The sequence below is a fragment of the Pinus tabuliformis genome, chromosome 3_2, assembly GCF_031772625.1.
Source record: "Pinus tabuliformis cultivar Carrire ecotype Pingquan chromosome 3_2, CPIR1, whole genome shotgun sequence".
Lineage (NCBI taxonomy): Eukaryota > Viridiplantae > Streptophyta > Pinopsida > Pinales > Pinaceae > Pinus > Pinus tabuliformis.
In genome coordinates this window covers 810,993,533-811,016,729 of record NC_142302.1, presented here as the reverse complement: position 1 = coordinate 811,016,729, position 23,197 = coordinate 810,993,533, and positions in this window count along the sequence as shown.

Sequence of the window (23,197 nt, the reverse complement as noted above, 5' to 3'; positions counted from 1 at the left end):
CATGGTATCAAGAGCATTGGAAGGTCCGCTTGTCCACCATTTTCATACTCCTACTATAGGTATTTACTCTTTCTTCCTTTGTTTGTTGGCTATCTTTTGTGACAAACATATTTTCCTCTTTCTAGTTTTTAGGTTGCTTCTAATACATGCTCTTTTCATTCCAGAAACGGAGGAAATAGTTACGCATCCTACCACAGTGTTTGAAAGCAGAAAAACTTACAAGCTTGACAAGGGACTTCGAAAAAGTGTTCCAGGTATGTTTAAAGTTTTCATGTCGGGTATCTTTTCACGCTCTAGCTGAGAGGGAAAGGTTCTTTCACTTTACATTAAAAGATTTTAGCTTTGTTCCATCGGTAGAATCCAGCTTTGGCTTATGCCCTGTTAATATGGTTTAAACGTGGCAGGATTCACCTCTTCTTGCTACTCAGTGGGGTCTTTTCATAGCTCATCCTTCCAATCAGTTCGAGGTTTTCTGGTCTAGGGCCTTTTGTTTAAGCTTCAATTCAAGATGAGTTTACACTCACGATTTGACCTTCATGAACTGTAATTAAGGAAAAAGGTTTATTTTTGGTTAATCATAGTTTAAGTTTTCCATACTTTGGCGGATGTATTATCTTGGCCCACGATAGTGATACACGCTCTGTTTTGCTCTTCAGACTTGATAATGTTTATATGGCTTTGGTTAAATGTTGAGTATTAGGAGGCTTTATTCTTTGAAATACACAATGCTATATTACTATTGTTTTGCAATATGTTTATCGTGGAAATGTTTCTTGAGTTCTTTAAATCCTTCTGAAAAGTTTACTCATTCTTACTAGCTTCTCCTTTAACTGCACAACTGATATGGTAATAATGTTTCAGTGCATGGTTCTCTATTGTTGTTCTTAATGAATTCACTGCATCAGAATTCGCTGAAATGAGTTTTTTCTTGATTCTAATTATTGTTATGTGTAATTATAATTTCTCCGCTATGCCGAGACTCTGGTATTACCAGGGTTAGCTGCAGGCAGAAAGTCTGAGTTATATTCATCATTTAAACCCTTGAATTTTTCAAAGGTAGGGTTCCGGGGTTTGTGCTCACCACAAAGGCTCTCCATCCGCTTGTTACATTTGCACCATTGTGCTTACGCGACATTTCCTCTTTATTAATTAGATAGTCTCAGGTTTGGTTTCTCCAGATTCCTAATCTCTGTAGGTTCTTACCTACCTAGACACTTGTAAATGAGGTTTATAGCAATATTTGTTGTCAGTTGCTTGTGCATTAAGTACATGCCCTTCAGAGGGGCTAGTCTCTATCTAGACTTATGCCATTCACTCAGGTCTTTTTGCACAGACCCCTCTGGCATCCAATGGTATTAGGCTACTTGAACCCATCAATTCGATCTTTATGTCTAGTTTTCCCTTACCTGATGGTACTAAACTGTTGAGCCCATCTGTTACCTTCTAGATACTTCCCCACTAAGGCTTTCTTGATAAGTACTTTCCAGCCCATTCCTAACCAAGACCTCTCTCTGGGTTTTTATAAACTTGAGTAAATTCTTTTAATTCCATAGTCTACACAGTCTCAGGTAAATTATACTTTATAACCTTTAAAATCTAATGTCATTAATTTCTCTAGAGGAATGCAATTTACAACACTCTTATTTCACACAAAATAATGAATACTTGATAGTTTATAAATCTCTAGACTTTTATTTTTTGACAGACATTGAAATTCTTTGTCAGCATAATATACGAAAGTCTGGTATTTCTACAAGCAATGTTTTTCTCTATTAACTATAATTGCAGAGCTCTTATATTTCTTCCACTTTGAGATTACTTATCAACTATAAATTTAAGAAAAGACTCACTGTAACACTCACAATTATTCAAATATTGTTGAATTCGAATTAATTGGAAGCTAGGATTTTTCAGAGACCTGGAGCGCTACCATGAAGCCATAGCCTACACTCCGGCGCCTCTGCGCCTTTGATCCCTCTGCTCTGCGACCTGTGGCTTTGGGCCCTCAGCCCTTCTACGTTGTTCCTATGTTCCCCTTTTCAGTTCCTGCATTTATATGCGCTTGTCTACTGCTGGGAGGGGCTAGTAAGCCTGGTTTGCCCCCATGGAGGTCCCGGGCTAGCCCCAGGCAGGCCCCCCCTCTCTCCTTCATCTGCTGAAGCCTTCTCTTAGCTCTTGGCCAGCTTGACACAAAAGAAAAAGAGTGAAGTAGCTAAGTTTGTTAAGTGGCTGGAAGACATTCCTGAAATATCCCTGCCGCCAGAGACTCCGATTCAAGTCACCCTCTCCTTAGCTGAGCGGGCCCTTGTTGACTAGTTCACTGGTCTATGTCGTTCTCCTAAGACCACTGAGACCTGGGTTAACAAGATCTGGGCTCCTTTGATCAAGAGCAGTGTAACTTATTACTTCTTAGGACGAGGGTTCTTCCTCTTCGAATTCACCTCAAAGGACGATAAGGACCTAATCTTTCATAATGGCCCCTATTTCATGGGCCCCCAGGGCTTGTATCTCAACAGATGGACGTTGGATTTCGACCCTGCAGTCAATGTTCCCATGACTATCCCTGTGTGGGTCAAAATCCCTAATCTCCCAGTGCATTGTTGGAACTGGGACTCATTGAAGCAGATCGGAAACGCCCTTGGGAAATTCGTAGATAGGGCAAACAACAAAGATCAATATGATTGTGCCCGTATCTACGTAGAAGTAGACCTAGAGGTGGGTCTCCTGGAAGCCATCAAAATCAAAGTAGGAAACTGGACTCATTTGCAGAAGCTAGATTATGAGAAGTTGCCTTTCAAATGCCGAAAGTGCCATGTCTACGGACATTTCGCCAGAGGATGCCCAACCAATATGGAACTAGATAAGGGTAAAGAAGAAGGTTGGAACCAGGTCAATTGCGCTAGGAAAATCCAAAAGCAGGTTGGTCCAAGTGGAAGAGGTCCCATTAGACCCCTCCTCAAATCAGGAAAAAAAAGAGCAGGAAACTTTCAAAGATAATATCCAAGGTAGCCAGCCAACCCTTGAGAAGCTATTAGCATCAAAAACAAAGATGGTGAGAAACCAGCCCAAAGGCTCCAAGGGAGCAAACTAGAAATACAAATGATGAAGATAGTCTCCTGGAACTATAGAGGTATGGGAAGCAGAATCAAAGAAGAAGCCATCAGAATTTTAATAAGAACAGAAGCTCCTGACATACTCCTCATCTAGGAGACCAAACTGGAAGACTTTGTCTTCCTTCAGGCAAGTAAGAAACTTCGGAACAAATGTGAGGCGAAAGCAATTTCAGCCCGAGGGGCTTCTAGTGGGTTGGGCACTCTTTGGAACGCTAGAAAATTCTCAATCATTTTTGAGACCCTCAAAACTCATTGGCTGTTCTTAAAATTGCGACACTTAGAATCAAAAGAGATTATTAGTCTCTTCAACATGTACATCCTTGTGAATGTTGGGGGAAAAAAGGCCTGTTGGGAATCCATAAGAAACCAAGCAGACCTCGTTAATCTTGAGAATACCATCATTGCAGGAGATCTAAACCTCACTCTCTTATCAGCAGATAAGAGAGGAGGCAGCATTGTCCAAGATCTGGCAAGGGAATGGGCAGAGGACCTTATGCAGGACTGGGACTTGCAGGACATCAAGCCAATCTCTGGTAAGTACACTTGGACTAATAAAATAATTGGTCTTGGCCACATTGCTGCCAGATTGGATAGATTCTTACTTCAAAGCTCTTTTCTTCTTCTTGGATTAGAGGCTAGAGTTCATATTCTCCCATGCAGCACTTCTGATCATAAACCCACCAAGCTGGAACTAGTATTTCAACTTGACCTCGGACCAATTCCCTTCAGATTTAGCCCGCTCTGGGCTAAGGAATCAGAATTCATGCAATTAGTTAAGGGCATCTGGATGCAGCCGGTCAAAGGCTCCCCCTTTTTCGTCTGGGAGGAGAAGCTCAGAAGAGTGAAAAGGGCTTTGAAAAGTTGGGCCAAATCTCTACCCAATCCGGCCAATGAAAGGAAAAAACTCCAATGCACTCTGGAAAAGCATCATCTCCAAGCTAAAACAGCTGACATAACAAAAGAGATTCTAGACAATGAAGCCCATCTCCAGCAAAACTATCACAAGGCTTGTCTAGCTGAGGAAGAGTACTGGAGAAGCCTATGGCTTAAAATAGGGGACAGGAACTCTTCCTTCTTCCACAAACAAGCTCAGGCAAGGAAATGTACCAACTCTATTTCTGAAATCAAAGATGGCACTTCACAAAGAAAATGCAAGCATCAAAAAAGTTGCCTCCCTTCACTTTAAAAGCCTATATAGTGAAGATATAAATCTGGATCAAAACTCTGATATGATGGACGTGGTCCCCCCCTTGATTACTGTTGAAATGAATCACCTTATTGGAGCTAAAGTCACCAAGAATGAGGTCAAGGATGCCCTCTTTGCCATGGACCCAGACAAAGCCCCTGGGCCGGATGGATTTACAGCTAGATTCCTCCAATCTTGCTGGCCGATTGTGGAAAAAGATCTGTACAAAATGGTTATTAAGTCCCAAGCTTGCGAGAAAATTAGAGACAACACGAACTTTGTTTTTCTTGCTCTCATCCCCAAAGAGAAATGAGCCAACACCTTCAACAGGTTTCGCCTGATTTCGCTATGTAATATTGGTTACAAACTGATTACCAAAGTCATCGCTAATAGACTTAAGCTCATCCTCCCCAAAGTCATTCCGGAAAGCCAAGGAGGATTCATTCAAGGTAGACAGATAGTGGACAATTTCATTCTGGTCCAAGAGGCAATCCACTCAAGCTCGAGTCGCAATGAAAAAGGTATGGTTGTCAAACTTGATTTAGCAAATGATTTTGATAGAGTTAAGCATAGTTTTCTTCTGAAAGTCTTACATAAGCTTGGATTTGGTGAGAAATTTATAAATTGGATTTGGGCCTACATTTCAGAGCCTTGGATTTCTCCAATAGTAAATGGCAGAGCTGTTAACTTTTTCAAAGCCACGAGAGGGCTCAGGCAGGGGTGCCCTCTCTCACCCCTTCTATTCATTCTTCAAGCCTCTGTCCTTAGCTTCTATTTAGAAAAAAATGATGGATCAGGAAATTTTTGGGCTTTGTATAGCAAGAGTTGTTAAAACATAAATCATTCCATCTTTGCAGATGACACCTTGTTATTGGGAGATGCCTCTGTGCTTATATCCTCAAGATTTAAAGGAGGTATGGACGAGTTTTGTATGGTTTTGGGAAGCATTCTAAATAAGGGCAAATGCCATATCTATTGCTGGAACACCACTTCCAGCTTGCTCAATTCCATTTCCAGAACCTTTGGTTTCGCAGCCTCCTCAAACTAGACTTCCTTCAAGTACTTAGGCCTACCTGTTTTTCTTAAAAGAGCCTTCAACAGAGATTGGCTCCCTCAATTGGAGAAATTCAAGAAAAATTTGCTTTCCTGGGGCTTTTCTTGGCTCAACATTGCTGGTAAGTCCGTTCTCATAAAATAAATCCTTAACAACCTTCCCTTATTTCAGTTTTTTGTCCTTCTCGCTCCCACTGGCATTCTCAGAAAAATGGAGGAGATCATTCGAATTTTTTTTCGAAGGGGGGCACACAAAATGATAAAAATATTCTGTTAGTCATCTGGGAATCCATCTCCAAACCACTCTTGGAAGGAGGCTTAAACTTCAAAAATCTTGGATATCATAATATCGCTATGGGAACTAAGCTCATCTGGAGAATTATTGCACCGAACCCTGGCTGGGCAGAATTAGCTCTATGGAAAAAATACTTCAAAGGCTAGTGCTTTCCCTGCCTAGATCACCCTCTGCTGCTCCCGAATTAGCCCTTTCTAAAGCTCTGTATCAAAGCCTATCCTCTTATTAATGCCCATGCCTACTAGGTTCCCGGCAATGGAAAAAGGATCAACCTATGGACAAACATAATTATGAACAATGAGCCCCTAGGAGACTATTGCTCTCTTCAAGCGATGCGCAGATGGATGAACGATGTTGGTTTGCGTTCCCTTTGGGACATTTCAGTCTGGAAGGATTCATGCTGGGCTGGCTGGAATCTTGAAATGCCCCCAGATTTGTCTATGGAACGCGAGGTTCTACTCTCCAAGCTCCACGGATTGGCTCCAACGCGGATGCGAAGTAGGGATTCAAGAGGTTGGGGTGTGCAAGCTGGTGGTTATTCCATTGCTCAAGGATACGCCAAGCTGTGTGAGTGCCCCCATGTGGCCACGAATCCAGAGCCATGGAAAGGGATATGGCATTATCCCTCCTTGCAAAAAATTGACTTCTTCAACTGCCTGTTATGCCATTCCAAAATCTTGACAGACGATAATCTTCAAAAGCGAGGCTTCCACGACCCTTCAAGGTGAAAAATTTGCAAGGTAAACCAGGAAAGCATTTCTCATCTGATGCTCGAATGTATCTTCACATTGCAGATCTGGACCGAGCTGCTAGAAACTTTTAGTTCCAGCTTCACTTTGCCTTCCTTCATTCCTGGTTTTTTTGATAAATGGTTGCAAAGGTATCCTGGTCCTCCTCCAAAAAACAAAATTATCAGAGCTACTTGGTTTATCCTCCCTAAAATTATTTATTGGCAGGTTTGTCTTGAGCGAAACAAAAGGATTTTCAGAAACTACGAACCGGATGCCAAGCTAGTGGTAGTTAAAATTAAATGCCAGTTAAAAGAATGCCTGAGAGACCGTAAAGATGATTTAAGTCTCAACCAACAAGATATAAATTGGGGTTCTTCTCTCGATCTTCAGTTCCAAAAAATTGCAAAGAGTAGCTCCCTCCCAAAAGTATGGCAAATAAGGACTACAGCAAAAGAGTTCCAGGGATGGATTGCAAACCATCAGAGACACTTTCTATTTTTTCATGGGGCTGCAAAGGGAAATCTTGGAAGAGCTGGTCCTGGAGGAGTCATATTGAATCCAGCTGGTTTTAGGATCCATAGTTTCACCTGGGGTTTGGGCATCGCTTCTAGCATTCAAGTTGAGGCTTTAGCTCTTTTCCAAGGACTCAAGATCTTGAAAGTGTTGAACATCAGGGAGGCTAATGTTATTGGAGACTCTCAGGTTATCATTAACACTATGGTAACTCATTCTAAGCCAATGGACCTAAGGCTAGCAAAGTCGTTTCACAGAATTACAGGCCTTGGAGACTCTTTCCAGAATTTGAATTTCTATCACATGTTGAGAGCCAATAATAAGGACGCGGACATTGAAGCTAACAAAGTAGCCCTTCTTACGGTTGGAGCCCTGCTCAAAGACGGATAGGAAATATCGGAACCAATTCCTTAATTTAGAAAGTTTTCACGTTTTATTGCCTACTGTTCAATCAATTTTTATGTATCCACAATCTTGGGAAAATCTCTGAATTTGACTGCATAGTAGCAGCTAAAAAGAGATGTGAGCTAAACATAAATGTCACAGTCTTGCAAGGTCATACGACACTTCTGGATTTAGACTCACTCTTTGTAATCCGCTCTTTGGCATTAAGGCCAAGTTTCTAATATATCCACTACCTGTTTCTGTAAAAAAAAAAACTCACAATTATTCAAGCATGTCATTCTTTTACAGTATAAATATCGTAAGGTACTACTTACCTATGATCCTGTATAGAAGTTTCCAATCTGGCTCAGTCACCTTACCAATTCAACTTGTCATCCTCCCGTCCATGAGATTTGTCTTCAAGACCAAATCTCCCCCCAAGCCTTCTTGCCAGACCACGGTCTTCAGCAAGACTTTTGCACATAGTGCTAATGCTATCTAGTCATCACCAATCTTAGCATTCTTTTTTTTTTCCAAATATTCCCGTCTGTCCCTACAACATGGTTTTTCCTCCCCCCCACCCCTTTTCTTGGAGTGTTTTCTGTTAGGAGAGATAGTTAGGTTTTTCCCCCTTTTCCTTATTGGCAACTGCCTTTCTTTCCAACTTTTTTATGAGAAGTTACAATCTGTTAATACTCAGTCACTCTCTAACTTCAGAAATTAACAATATTATTAACCAGATAGAAAAATAATATTAACAATATTATCCAGTTTTTTTACAAAGGTAAATAAAAATATTGACAACTTTACTCAAGACATTACAATAAACTTGCCATTTCTATAATTGTAAATTGTGATTTTAAACCAATTATCATGCTCCACATTTACTTAAATGATTAATGCACTCATCAAATAGTAGCATTTACAACACCAAGTGTTAATTTACTTATTTTTAAATTAATTTTTATTCGAAATCTAAATTGAAATTGTTGATGTTGAAATTACAGATTTAAGTTATTAAATTTGTATAATTTAATTTAATGTTGTTGTTGTTTTTTTTAGGAATTAATTTTATTTATATATTTAAAAAAGCAATTTGGATTATAGAAAATTAAGAAATTATATATATGTACTCTAGAGTTAAATATATATAAGGTTGGGAATATGAAGGTTGATACTTTCCCCACACACACACACACACACACACACATATATATATATATATATAGTTTTTTATCTTCATTCTCATTGTTACTAAGAAATGAAAAAAAAAAAATCTAACATATACTTATTATTAAAACTAGCATGATCATATAAATTAAGCACACTCATCAATCCATAATCACTACCGAAACACTTAATCATAAAAATTAACTGAATTTTAATCTTATTTAAAATAATAATAATAATAATTAATGATAAAAAATAATAATATATTTTATATACATTTAAAAAAAATATGTAACAAGATTCTTCAATAGAGATTCACCCCCACTTTATTATGACTATTCTTAATCTATAAATATGTTTTTTACAATACCATGGGCTAATACCATGCTTCATTAATACTCACGGGGACTCCACTGGGGAGCAATACCATACCAAGTGGGTTCATATTGGGGGATATATATTGAGGAAAAAATGGCATAATATGTTGGGGGATATATAGGGGTAAAGGGTTTTTATATTGGAAGGTATAAAAGATTGAGTTCAAAGTTAATGAAAAATATAAAGGGGTATAAAAAATGTTAATGAAAAAATGGATACCTACAATATCTACTGGAAGTAGGGGTTTTTTAAATTGGGAAGGTTTATTGGGTTTGTATTGGTAGGGGGTTAAGTAATGTGATTTTTAGTGGTATTTTCCAATATGTAGTCAAATTAAGGGTATTGTTTAATATGTCGTGAACGTACGTGATAGGACAAAGGTTCATTGAGTGAATCCCCCACATGCCAAAAAAACCATAACTCATTTCATATGACACAATTTTTATTTTTATTAATGCATCCTTTTTATTGTCCATTCTTTTTATTTTCCTTCTACATCCAAAAGAAAAAGCACTAGAAACCAATTGATTATAGATTCCTAATGGAACAATGAATGATGACTCTTTGATATTAAGTAATGAGAATTTGATATTTAGTAAAATTTTGTATTTGGATCACAACTTGTAGATTAGGTGATTACATTGAAATTTATTCCGAGGTCAAAAATAACTATAACATCATCAAGACTATAATATATCATATACTTAATACTAACTTTCCTAGTAGATGTTGGGTCTTTGGAGGTATACACTCTCCAAGAGATCAACAAGGTCATACAAAACTTAGAACACAAAGCAAAATTGATGCGAGTTCCACTAACTAAGTTCCTGAGACTTCCTCTGCTACAAGAGGTACATTCAAATATAATTTTATTACATTGCCTACACATTCCTCATCTAGATTGGAGGAGATATCAAGGGACAAGGATTTAATTTATGTATGTATATCCTTTAGTTGTTGGCGAAGACCATTTTTCTCACCCTCTAATTTCATCTGTTAAGTTTTGTCTTCCATTAGTAATTCCATTGCTATTAAGACAAAAAAAGAGACATGTTTCATTTTGGTAAATATAAGTTCTTGGTTTGACTCTAATCTATCCATTTTTTTATGCACTGATTCCATTACAATACCTTCATAGGACATTCATGTATCCCAAGTTTCCTCCCATGTAAATTTACTACTAAGTGTTGAATTGTTAGGCACCCGTGAAACACTAATGGATGGTAAGCCCTTATGATTCTTGCCACATGAAGGAATTATATCATTAAGACAAGAAAAAAGCCACAACATCAAGGGTTCCTTAAAGCGCTGACACCGATGAACAATTGTCAACAAAATTTTTGGTATCATCACTTCCCAAATTAATACTTTACACCAACATTATGCCTACAAGGCATGCCTAACAAACCTTGACTTTATTGCTTGAACAATGAAGAAATTTTGATTAACATGAAAATTTTATGAATTACCTTCCTGGCATATGTGATAGATAATGCCTAGGTGGAGCTAAGAGCTCCCCACTAGTTTTGAGACTACTATCATAGGATACCATCGATTTTGGAAAGTCAACAACAGAATTATGGACCTCCTTAATATGCTAATGGTTGAGAAATCAAGAAGGGTGCATAGAGGCTCTTGTCCCAATATTTGATCCATATCCCCCAAAATAACCAAAACTTTTGTACCTCCTCAAGACCACATCAAAGAACTCCACCATAACCACTATTAATATATGTAATTTCCGCAATGAATACAAAGCACTGCATAGAAGGTTTAATACTTTCTCCACACAATAAAATATATCCTATCACTTTATCATCAATGGCTTGGAAACACATGAATAAGGGATAGAATGATGACGAAAAACTAATGACATGATTCCCCCAACTTTTTTCCATGATTATGTATTCAAGCCTAATTAAATTGACATTAATATTGTTTTATGCATTATGACTTTGGGAGAGGAAGCCACGTTGATTTTTGTGGCCCTCTCCCTTCTCTAATTTTCATTTTTTAATTCAAACAATTTCATAGTTAAGGGATGGGAGAATGTTATGAAACCAGCTCAAGAAAAGATAGAAAAGATAGATCAACGCCTTAAAATTCAGCCTCTTCGAGGGGGCAACCTCCTTTACATTACATAAATGAACAATTCTTAGATGATTCAAATAACAAAACCTCCTTTCTATATATAGGAGTCTAAGGAGTCACAATATAATCCAACCGACCTAACAATAATAATATAAATCCAAAAAAATAACAATAGAGGGATTATATGGGGCACAGAAATAACAACATGGGGGTAATAGGGGCACAACAATATAAATAAGGGGTATAACTACAATAGTAATGGGGTAATCACTAGTATTATAGGGACCCAACATGCCCCTCTCCTTCAAAAAAGTGTTGTCCTCAACGCTTGAGCAGTTCTGGATACTTCTGCATAAAATTCTCATCCTCCCATGTGGAATCTTCAGTGGATAAGTTCTTCCACTTGATAAGATACTCTGAAATTGATCGATTTCGTAGCTGTCGAGTTCTTGTTTCTGTGACTGCTTCCCGTTCCAATATAATTTTTCCCTCCTCGTCAAGTTCTTGCAATATTGTTTGAACTGGGAGCTTGTCGCCTATAACCTTCTTTAAACATGAAACATGGAAAACTGGGTGCAATCGAGAAGCTGGAGGAAGCTCCAATTTGTATGCCATAGTACCAATCTTTTGCAACACCTTGTACGGACCATAATACTTTGGTGATAATTTATTATCCTTCTTAGCTTGCTTTAGGGACATTTGCTTATATGGTTGTAGCCGTAGGAATACCCAATCACCTACATCAAAACTTCTTTCACTGCGATGTTGATCTGCCTGTTGTTTCATTTTATTTTGTGCCAACACGAGGTTATCCTTTAAGAGTTGGAGGACTTGTTGTTGATGTTCGATGTGATGTTCCACTGCCTGAACCTTAGAATTTTCTCTTAAATATGATGTGATGGATGGTGGTTGATACCCATAAAGTGCCATAAATGGGGTCATTTTTGTTGCTGTATGGAAGGAAGTGTTATACCACCATTCAGCCAGAGGCAACCATTTGACCCATTGTGTCTGTTTATCAGATACAAAGCAACGAAGATATCCTCCAAACATTTGTTTACTATCTCAGTTTGCCCATCAGATTGAGGATGATAAGATGAGCTATGAGCTAACTGAGTACCAAGACAAGAAAATAATTATGTCCAAAAATTTCCAGTGAAAATGGGATCTCTGTCACTTACAATAATCTTTGGGTTTCCATGTAGCTTTTGAATTGTTTCCATAAATGCAGTAGAAACTGTACTGGCTTTAAATGGATGTGATAATGCACAAAAGTGTGCATACTTGGTAAGTCTGTCAACTACCACCATGATGACACTCTTTCCCTCAGACTTGGGTAAACCTGTGATAAAATCCATTGAAACCTCCTCCCAACGTTGGCTTGGAATGGATAAAGGTTGTAATAGACCCGGTGTCTTAATTGTTTCAACTTTATTTTGTTGGCAAACCAAACATTCCGCCACAAACTTTTGAATATCTGATTTAAGGCCATCCCAAAAAAATTCCTTCTTAACCCTGTGGTAAGTTTTTAAAAATCCTGAGTGCCCTCCTAAGGGAGAAGTGTGCAATTCCATAAGAATATTTTGTTTTAGCTGGGAATTCTTACAGAGGTATAAGAGAATGTATCAGACGTACTGGAATCTTGTTGTAGCTTTCGAATAAGTGCCCACACTTCTTCATCATTCTTCCATTCCTCCCTTGCTTCGTTTATCCAATCTGGTTGGATAATAGAAATGGCGCACAACAATGCTTCCACATCCTCATCCTTTCTTGAGAGTGCATCTGCCACCACATTTTGCTTCCCTTTTTTGTAGATGATTTCAAAGTCATAACCCAACATCTTTGTGACCCACTTTTGTTGCTCTTCAGAGGATAATCTTTGTTCTAAAAAGTATTTAAGGCTATCATGATCGTTTTTACCTTGAAGTGTCTTCCCATTAGGTAGGGTCGCCATTTCTTAAGTGCATGGAGTATTGCCAACATTTCCTTCTCATAAATAGCTTTGCTTAAAAACTTTCCCTTGATTGGACGACTTTCAAAAGCAATGGGTCTTTCATCTTGCATTAGAACAGCACCAATTCCATTTCCTGAAGCATCACATTCCACAATAAAGGTTTTTGTGAAGTCCGGTGTAGCTAAGACCGGTGCTTGGCACATTGCCTCTTTAAGATGTTCAAAGGCCTTTGTTGCTTCCGGAGTCCATGAAAATGCATCTTTCTTCAATAATGTTGTTAGAGGTGCTGCTATTCTCCCATAATTCTTAACAAACTTGCGATAATACCTGTCAACCCAAGAAATCCTCGCAGATGCTTTATGGATGTGGGGATTTTCCATTCCTTAATGGCTTTAATTTTGCTAGGGTCTACCTTAACTCCTTCATGAGATACAATATGACCCAAATATTCCACCTCCTGGACTCCAAAGAAACATTTGGATCTTTTTGCATATAATTGTTTCTCCTCCAATAGTTGTAGCACCTTGTCAACATGTTCAACATGATCCTTCCAAGACTTGCTGTAGATTAGTATATCATCAAAAAATACTAACACAAATTTTCTAAGGAATGGTTTGAAAATTGAATTCATCAAACCTTGAAATGTTGAAGGTGCATTGGTAAGGCCAAAAGGCATGACCAAAAATTCATAATGACCCTCATGAGTTCTAAATGCCGTTTTCGGAATGTCTTCAATCTTCATTCTGATTTGATGATATCCCGAACGAAGATCCAACTTGGTGAAGTAAATTGATCCATGCAATTCATCCAGTAATTCATCAATGACAGGAATGGGGAACTTATCTTTAATAGTGAGCTTGTTGAGCTCCCTATAATCCGGACACATGCGCCATGATCCATCCTTCTTGTGCACCAATACTACTGGAGCAGAGAAAGAACTTTGACTTGGTTGAATTATACCAGCCTCTAGCATTTCTGCAACCATACGTTCAATTTCACTTTTTTGGACATAGGGATATCTGTACGGCCTGATGTTTGGAGGAACACTTCCTGGAATCAGATGAATAGCATGATCATGATCACGCATAGGTGGGAGACCTTTGGGAGTCTCAAATACCTTGGAATGATTGTCCAAGACTTTTTGGAGATCTGGAGAAATAGATGATTCCAATGTGGAAACATCTAGAAGCTTTGTCATACCATTAGAGCTGATTATCTTTCCTGGTTTCCCTGCAATACCCCTTAATTCAACTTCCTTTCCTTCCGTAGAAAATTTGATGAAAAGTTCTTGAAAATTAAAAGCTATTGTACCCAAGGATTGTAGCCATTGGACTCCTAGTACATCAGCACCTCCCATTGGAATGGAAAGCATTGGGCTAGTCAATACATATTCTCCCATGGATAGCTTGATATTATGGCACCTTCCAGAGCAATTTATTGTTCCTCCATTTGCAATCATCACTTGACACTCTGGTGCTGGATATAGGAAGCAATTCAATTCTTTTGCTACCCTACAATGAATAAAATTGTGGGTGCTTCCTGAATCAATCAACACTATTACCTTTTTCTTCTTGATTTGTCCTTCTATCTTGATGGTTTGAGGAGTGGTAATTCCCGCCAATGCATTACAAGATATGGTCGGATTTATTTTTTCTTCATCTAGGCTTTGTTCCTGTAGTATATCTTCTTCTTTTGACCTTTCTTGCTCCTTTTCTTCTTCCTCTTCACAATCTATGTAGAATAATTTCTTCTCAGCACACTTATGACCTTTAGTGTATTTGCTATCACAACTGTAACAAAGCCCTTTTGCTCTTTTTTCTTCCAATTGTTGTGGTGTCAACCTTATAGGTTGTGGAAGACTAGGGGCAACAACACTTCCGTCTTTATAGTTGTGAGTGGTATGCTTCTTGGTTTCCATAATTTTGCTTTCCATTTTTCTTGCTAACCTGAATGCCTTCTCTAATGAATCAGGTTTCCAAAGGCGAACATCATGTTGGATATTATCCTTTAAAGACCCTATGAACACATCAATCCTATGCTCCTCTGGAATATCTTTTACCCTTATGTTCAATTTTTGGAACTCCTCAATGTGCTCCATTACTGAACCCTTTTGTTTGAGACTTATCAATTGGCTAAAAAAAGTGTTGCTTTTTGTATCTTCATAATGTGCTATCAATTCTTCCGTAAAAAATTCCCAAGTGATAAATTTTTTACGAGAGCAAAGCCATTGATACCATACAAACTGATTTGGTTCCAAATATACAGTTGCCATACGTACCTTTTGTGTGTTTTGCACATTATTGAGATCGAAGAACTGCTCCATCTGTAATATCCATGTGGCGGGATCCTTGCCATCAAACTTCCTCATATCGATTTTTGGAATATGGTGGGTCTTTGATCCAACATTAGAGTCTATGGAATCATGATTAACATTACTTTTGTTCACATCATGAGTTTCCTTTACAACCTTTTCACCATTAGTAAGTATTTCTTGTAGAAAATTTGTCAAATCTGTCTTCAAATCTGCCATGTCTGTCTTCAAATCTACCATGTCTCTCTTCAAATATGTCTTTGAATCATCCATCTTAGCTTCCATGCCCTTTATCTTAGATTCCACTCCATTTATCTTAGATTCCACTCCATTTATCTTAGCTTCTGTTAGCTTTTGTGAGCGTGACATTTGTTGCACTTGTTCTTGTAATTTTGATATATCATGTAGCATTTCTTCCTCTTCTTCATGAGTCATGCTAGAGCTTTCAGGTTCCTTACTAGGTGTTTGCATTTTCTTTCCTCGGGGCATCAATTACCGATAATAATGCTTTACTATGCCCTTTGAATTCCGTTAAACCAAGCTTACGCAAAATTTAAAAAAAACCTACACACATTTTTTCACTTTATAGAAGCCTGATATTGAATCTGATGTATCTCTGTAATTTCGGATCATCCAGTTCTGAAATTGTGACCTATAGTAGCCCTCAACGTCCTCTTTCCAATGCCACAATTCTGACCCAAATTGGATTCTCCAAGGAAGAGTTATGTGAAATCTCCCACAGTGACTTGCTTCTAGACTAGTTCAGTAGAGTGAACTTGTACGATGTGCCACGAGTCACTGTTTTAACCTTTGGATCTGAAACATGCACAAAAGAAACTAAAGTCCATCCTCTTTCTGTAACTTCTTACGAAATTTCAATCCGATCCCCAAAGAGAAAGTTATGACGATTTTCCCCAGGTCACCTGTTTTGGATGTAATTCAGGAGTCTGCAAAAAGACCAAATTCCTCAGATCATATCTCCGCAAATATCGCGCGAAAAGCTCTGAAATTCGGAACCAAGGTTCAACGCGACTTATTCTCAAATGGATTTTTTTTGCGACTTCTGAAACGTCACAGAAAAAAATTTATAGCGAAAATTCCACGATGACCTGTTTGGAGCAGCGAAACCCTAGAATCCAAAGCTCTGATACCAAATGTTATGAAACCAGCTCAAGAAAAGATAGAAAAGATAGATCAACGCCTAAGAATTCAGCCTCTTCAAGGGGGAAACCTCATTTACATTACATAAATGAATAATTCTTAGATGATTCAAATGACAAAACCTCCTTTCTATATATAGGAGTCTAAGGAGTCACAATATAATCCAGTCGACCTAACAATAATAATATAAAGCCACAAAAATAACAATAGAGGGATTATATGGGGCACAGAAATAACAACATGGGGGTAATAGGGGCACAACAATATAAATAAGGGGTATAACTACAATAGTAATGGGGTAATCACTAGTATTATAGGGACCCAACAAAGAAATTGAGGGGTAGCCATTATGAACAAAGACCCCTTCCTGATTTACATTTTCATTAGCAAGACAACCTACTTCAACATTATGTGATCTCGGAACATTATAAAATATGGGCTTTGAAAAGGATGGTTTCAAAGCTTGGATCATTTCTATGATGCCTCTTAAATATTTTGCACTCTTTTGGTAATGTTCTAGGCATCAAGTGTTATATAATTATCAAGGAATCACCCATTACAACCAAGTTTTCAATATTTGTTTCTCTAGTTAGTATTAATCCTTGTAGCAACCCTTATGCTTTGCGGGGTTATTTTCTAGTTGGCCAAGGCCCCAAGAATAGTCTATTTCATTGTTTTTTTCAAACTTATCGATAATCCGTCCCACTCTTGTCACCCTAATAGTTATTAATTTTGTTAATAGTTCTTACAAACTATTTTTATTTGGAGACGTAAATGGCAATAATTTTCATTATTCATATTTTGTATATTTTGTATACCAATACTATTGTTGGGATGCATAATTGGAAAGGCAAGATGTTAGTGTATTCCCCTTATTGTATGGCTACACTAACACTAAGAATAAGGGGAATACACTAAGAAATAAGGTAAGGTTAGTGTATTCCCATTTTTGTTATTGTTAGTGTAGCCTTACAATTAGGGGAATACACTAACAATAAAAATAATGTGAATACACTAACATCTTGTCTTGCCAATTTTGTTTTTTTTTAAATGTATATAAAATATATTAATTCTTTTTATCATTAATAATAATAATTATTAATCGTTATTATTAATTTTTATGATTACGTGTGTTGATGATTATTATGAATTGATGACTATGCTTAATTTATATGATCATGCTAGTTTGAATAATAATTATATATTAGATATTATTCTTCATTTCTTAATAACAATTATATATGAGAATGAAGATAACAAACTATTAGACCTGAGAGGACGAGAGGGATCTGCAATCTGAACTAGGGTTTGAGTTAGGGTTTGGCAATTGGTAACCATTGCGGGTCATGGAGGGGGGAGTTCTGCTCCCTCCTACAGGCAAATAGCCACGAACAAAAGCAAGGGAACTGGTCTACATCACTTCAAGAAACCACCGGAGATGATAACTGAGGATACTAATATAGGAAATATCAAACCTCACAGACATAAAGAAAGTCATGAGGAAGATAGCAGGGAGAAAAGGAAAGAGGGTAGCAGTCAAAAAGTTGCACCTATGAGTGCGACAGGGGTCTGTAAAACCAAGTCGACCATTATTCCTCGGGTCGTTTTAGGCGACCAAGCGCTACAGGTGCACAGAGAACACATGGTGGAACACACGGTTATATGTAAATTTATGGGGATTTGGCTGACAGAAAAGGCCTTACACATATGGATAAGGAACCAATGTAAACCAAAGGGGGAAATAAACCTTCACCTTTGATCGAAGAGCTTATTTATGGTGGTGTTCATGAGCTTAGAAGATAAAGATAGAGTGTTTGAGGGAGGACCCTATTTTTACGTTGCTGCAAGCCTTTACATGTGAGCATGGGTGATGAACTTTGTCCCAAAACGAGAAATGTTCACTTCAGTATCGGTATGGATAAGACTATACTCCCTTCCTTTAGATTATTGACTGCCGAAGTCTTTAAAGGCTATCAATAATAAACTAGGGCATTTTATAAAAATATCAGATGTGACTCTAAGAGGAAAATTCAACTCTTTCGCCCATATCTATTTGGAAATGGACTTATCTGGGGCACTTTCGAACGAGATCATTATAGAAGTATATGATGAAGAATGGGTGTAGACGGTGGACTATGAACATGTCTCATTCAGATGCCGCAAATGCCATGAACATGGGCACATATACAGGGATTGCCCATCAAACAAACTGGAGAGCAACACAAAAACCACCACAAGCAAAGATCCCAAGGGTTTCACTAAGGTGGGAGGAAAAAGGAAACGATCAAAACGGTACCAAAATAAAATCAATGAGGACAGGCAACCGAGCCACAACAATTTCAAAATCTTAGAAGAAGAAGATGGAAACAATGAGGGAAACTAGGAAGTGGAGACTAATACCAATGAGAAGGATAGGGATGCTAGCATGGACAATATACCAGAGAACAACCAATAAAAGGATGATCTACCAAGCATTGTGGATCTCAATAGGAACCATGAGATGACCCCAAGTGAGGCGGGAACGAAGGACCATGAACTGTAGGAGATTCTTGAGAGCGAGAACTTAGGTCTAGAAAAGTTTCTAGAGCAGGGTATTGCAAAAGGGGTTGACTCCCTGCCAAAGGAGGAGTTTGACAGGGTTCAACAACTATTCCTCTGGAGATCCCAATTGAAGGGCTCTGGAGTCAAGAGAAACCATGACGGCCAGGAGAATAGAGGGATTAAAACAATGGAGGAAACATCGAGGCACTCTTCCAAGAATTCGAGTAGGAAAAGAGGAAGGAAAAGGCAGAATGAGTCGCTGACCGAATATGGAAAACTCATGATTAACTCAGGTAAGATGAGAGATCTCACCAACTACTCCTTTACAAACCTTTCTTAATGAAGCTCACAACTTGGAACATTATGGGCCTAGGAAGTCAAAGGAAACAAAAAAATCTTAGCAGTAGAATAAAAGAAGAAAAACTAGATATGGTTTTTATTCAGGAAATTAAGTGTTCGATGGACAAGGTTAGAGACATAAAAATTAAATAGTTAAGAAAGTATGAGTATCTAGAGGTTAAGGGAGATAACTCGGCAAGAGGGATTCTTACGCTTTGGGATCCCCAAAAACTTGGAATCGTGAATGCAGAAGCATCTAGGAACTATCTATCTTTGGTGATTCAGCCTTTGGGTGATAGGGAGACTTACATGATTACAAATGTCTATGGTCCTCAAAAACTAGAAGACAAACTCAAGCTTCTCACCTCCCTTGAGGAGCTAAGAGAGAGATATCGTGATATGCCATGGATTCTGGTTGGGGATTTCAACATGATCAAATCTCTTACAGAGAAGAAAGGTGGCACTAGAACATTAGGCAGAGACTCCATTTCCTTCCTGAACTTCAGAAATAAAATGAGACTACTGGATGCTAAAACAATAAATGGCACTTTCACCTGGAACAATAAGAGAGGAGGGGCTTCTCAAGTTGCCTCTAAACTAGATAGATTCTTAATCTCAGAGGACCTCCTTCTCATAGGCCTTGACATGAAAGCTCTAATCCTTTCCTTTGGAGGTTCGGACCACTGGCCTGTCCAGCTTGAAGCCACATTTATAGGTACACCAAGGAAAATACCTTGTAGGTTTGAAAATGTCTGGCTCTCTCAATCGGACTTCACCAACAATATTGACATATGGTGGATGGAAGATTTTCCCATTCAAGGCACTAAAATGTTTATACTGCAACAAAGACTTAAACACATCAAATCCAAACTCAAAGATTGGAACAAAAAAGAGTTTGGTAATATTTTTAAAGCCAAAAGAGAAGTTGAACAGAAACTCCATGGGATTAATCAGATCATAATCGCAGATGGTTTTACCAAAAAAAGGAAATCTCAAGCTGACGCTCTTCAGAAGGAACGGGAAGATAGGTGCATCCAAGAGGAGATATTCTAGAGGAAGAAATCTAGAGTGCAGTGGATTAGAGAAGGGGAAAAAAGCACAAAGTTTTTTCATAAATCAACTTTGGATCACACGTCAAATAACAAAATTTCAAAACTCATAGATTTTCAAAGGAAAGAACTTGTCTCCCACAAATAAATGGAATCTGTCCTAGTACAAGACTTCCTTAGCATTGCAAAGGAGCCTGTATTAGACAGGTCACGGTTCATTAACAATTTCACGAAGTGCATTCCCAAGCTTGTAACAAGGGAAGACAATCACAATCTTAATAGGCCAGTGTCTGAAGATGAGGTCAATGAAGTTATCAATGAGATGCAAAATGGGAAAGCTCTTGGCGCGGATGGATTCAATGTGGACTTATTCAAGACATGCTGGAAAACAATCAAACAAGACATTCTTGATGTAGTGGAAGACTCCAGAAGATCCAGAACGGTTTTGAAGGCTCTCAATGCCTCTTTCATGACTTTAATTCCAAAGCAGGAAAAAGCTATGACACCGGACATTCGTGAGAGGGAATGGATCACATCCCATCCCTAATTCTGATGCAATATAATTGGACCATAAACTAGGAAATTACCCCTCGAAATTTAGCTGAGAAATACTTAACCATCCATGTGACCAAAAATATGTGTGGTTTGCATCCACTATCTAATTATGAAATATAATGCCTTGATCAATCAAGCTAGTCACCAAGTTAAGCGGAAGACTGGAAATTCTTGTACAACCAACCCATGTGTCCAAATCCGCTCTAAGTTTTTCACCTTTACCGACTTTCCAGGCGAAGCCGCACCCAATCAGGTTGAAAGATTAGATATCTGCTATATAAATGATAAAAAGAAAATGTAAACATGAAATTATCAAATATTATGGTTATAAATATGAATCACTAATATTTTAATTTATAAGGTAAAGGGAATTTTAATTCATAATTAACATTAATGTATTATATGGTTCTCACATTTCCATAAATATAAATATATAATTTTAATTATATATTTATTAATTAAATATGAACAAAAAATTTCTTTTAATCTGAATTAAATTTCTTTTTTTTTTTTCTATAATTTTATTTAAAAAAAAATTACCTATAAAAAATTGAATTGAATCTATTTATTATTATCTATTAGACTAACCTAAGTACCCACGAGGGATTTGAACCAATGACCTATCGCAAGGAGCGCCTTAAGAGCGCACCCATTCACCCTCAATCCAAAGCCCCATTATATACATTAACCATTTTCATTGTCCACATTTTGAGCCAACAAGTGTGGCTCATGTTCACAACATGGATAAGTTATATTATTATTATTATTATTATTATTATTATTATTATTTAATTTAATGGATCACTACAACACCCCCCCCCATTAAGTAGTACAAATTCTCATATTCAGTGGTACAACTAAAAACTAAAATAATTGGTCTTATTAAATGTCCAATAATAATAATATATTTTTAATAGTTTTAGAAAATTTAGGAAATATTACAATAATCATTAAAAATTATTATATAAATATTTCTGTTTTTTAATTTATATTTCAAATTTATAGGTATAGTCTAACTTATATATGAAATAATTTTTTTCATCATATTTCCATGAAAAATAATATTTTATCTATAAGTTAGACTACACTATCAAAACTACCATACAAATATTTCAGAAATATATATAAATATTGCGAACTATTTTATTTATAAATTAAACTCCATAAAAAATTATTATATAAATATCTAAAAATTATAGGTGACTATTGCATCCACATCCATAAATTATGGCATATAATAAATAGAAGATAAAACTACAATAAAATTAAATATTTAAAAAATATTTTTTTAATATTTAAAAAAATATATATTTATTTTCCAAAATTAAACATTAGGAATAATATTAATCTAATTATATTCCAACCACAAAACCATTATTAAAATCTTTAATTTCAGAGCTACTGATAAATAAATGACAATATTCAACCGTTAGCATTTTCAATAAAGCAATTTAAAAGCCAAATATGCATATTAAAGACATTTTAATATGCCATATTCAGGACCTCGGGGCCACGTCACCACGGGCAGCCGGGCTTTATATATAGGGAGAGAGAGAGTAAGTAACTCTCTCTAGCTATCTGGTAATTGAAAATCTCATCTATAATTTTTCTGTGAATTCCAAGACTTCTCATAAAAAAGATTTAAATCAATTAAAATAAAACTTTTGAAAATTAAAGTTGCTCATTAGGCTTTCCCCATAACTCATGATTTTCCATGTCTTTGTGGTAAAAGTACATTAAATATTTACTTTTCACTGAAAGATATAACATATTCTCCCCAAGCGAAAAGTTGTCCATGTGGTTTCTTATCCTTCAAAATAGTTGGAATATGTCTTGTGCATAAAATATTTATTTTCATCTTCCCATGTAGCCTCTCCTAGTTGAGGTACCCTAGGTAAGCGATTATTTTTGTAGCATAATTTTCTCTGATTGAGAATGTGCAGAGGTTTGACCATGATTACTTCATCTAGTTTTACATACATTCTCAATCACTATGGCTGCTAGTTTCCATCAATCATTATTTAATAACATAAGTGGGTTCTAACGTGCATCACAAGTAGGTGTGAACACTGGTGGTGACTAGGGAATGATGTAATAAGAACATTTTAATAATAAGAAGAAAGAGAAAAAGTGAATGGTATTTTTTTCTCCTGAAATGGTTTCCACCTAATATCTGGTGTTAATATGCTTTGTTACATCTTGATTTATGTCTTATGTGTTTCACATGAGTATTGTTTCTCTCATAGTTTATGTGTTCTTGTATTACTTTTCTCATACAATTTACATTGCATAAGTTATTTGTTGTATATTGTGTTGTTAACCATTAATTGGTAAGATTAAAGAAAGAAAAGGCAATAAATATTAATAGATGAT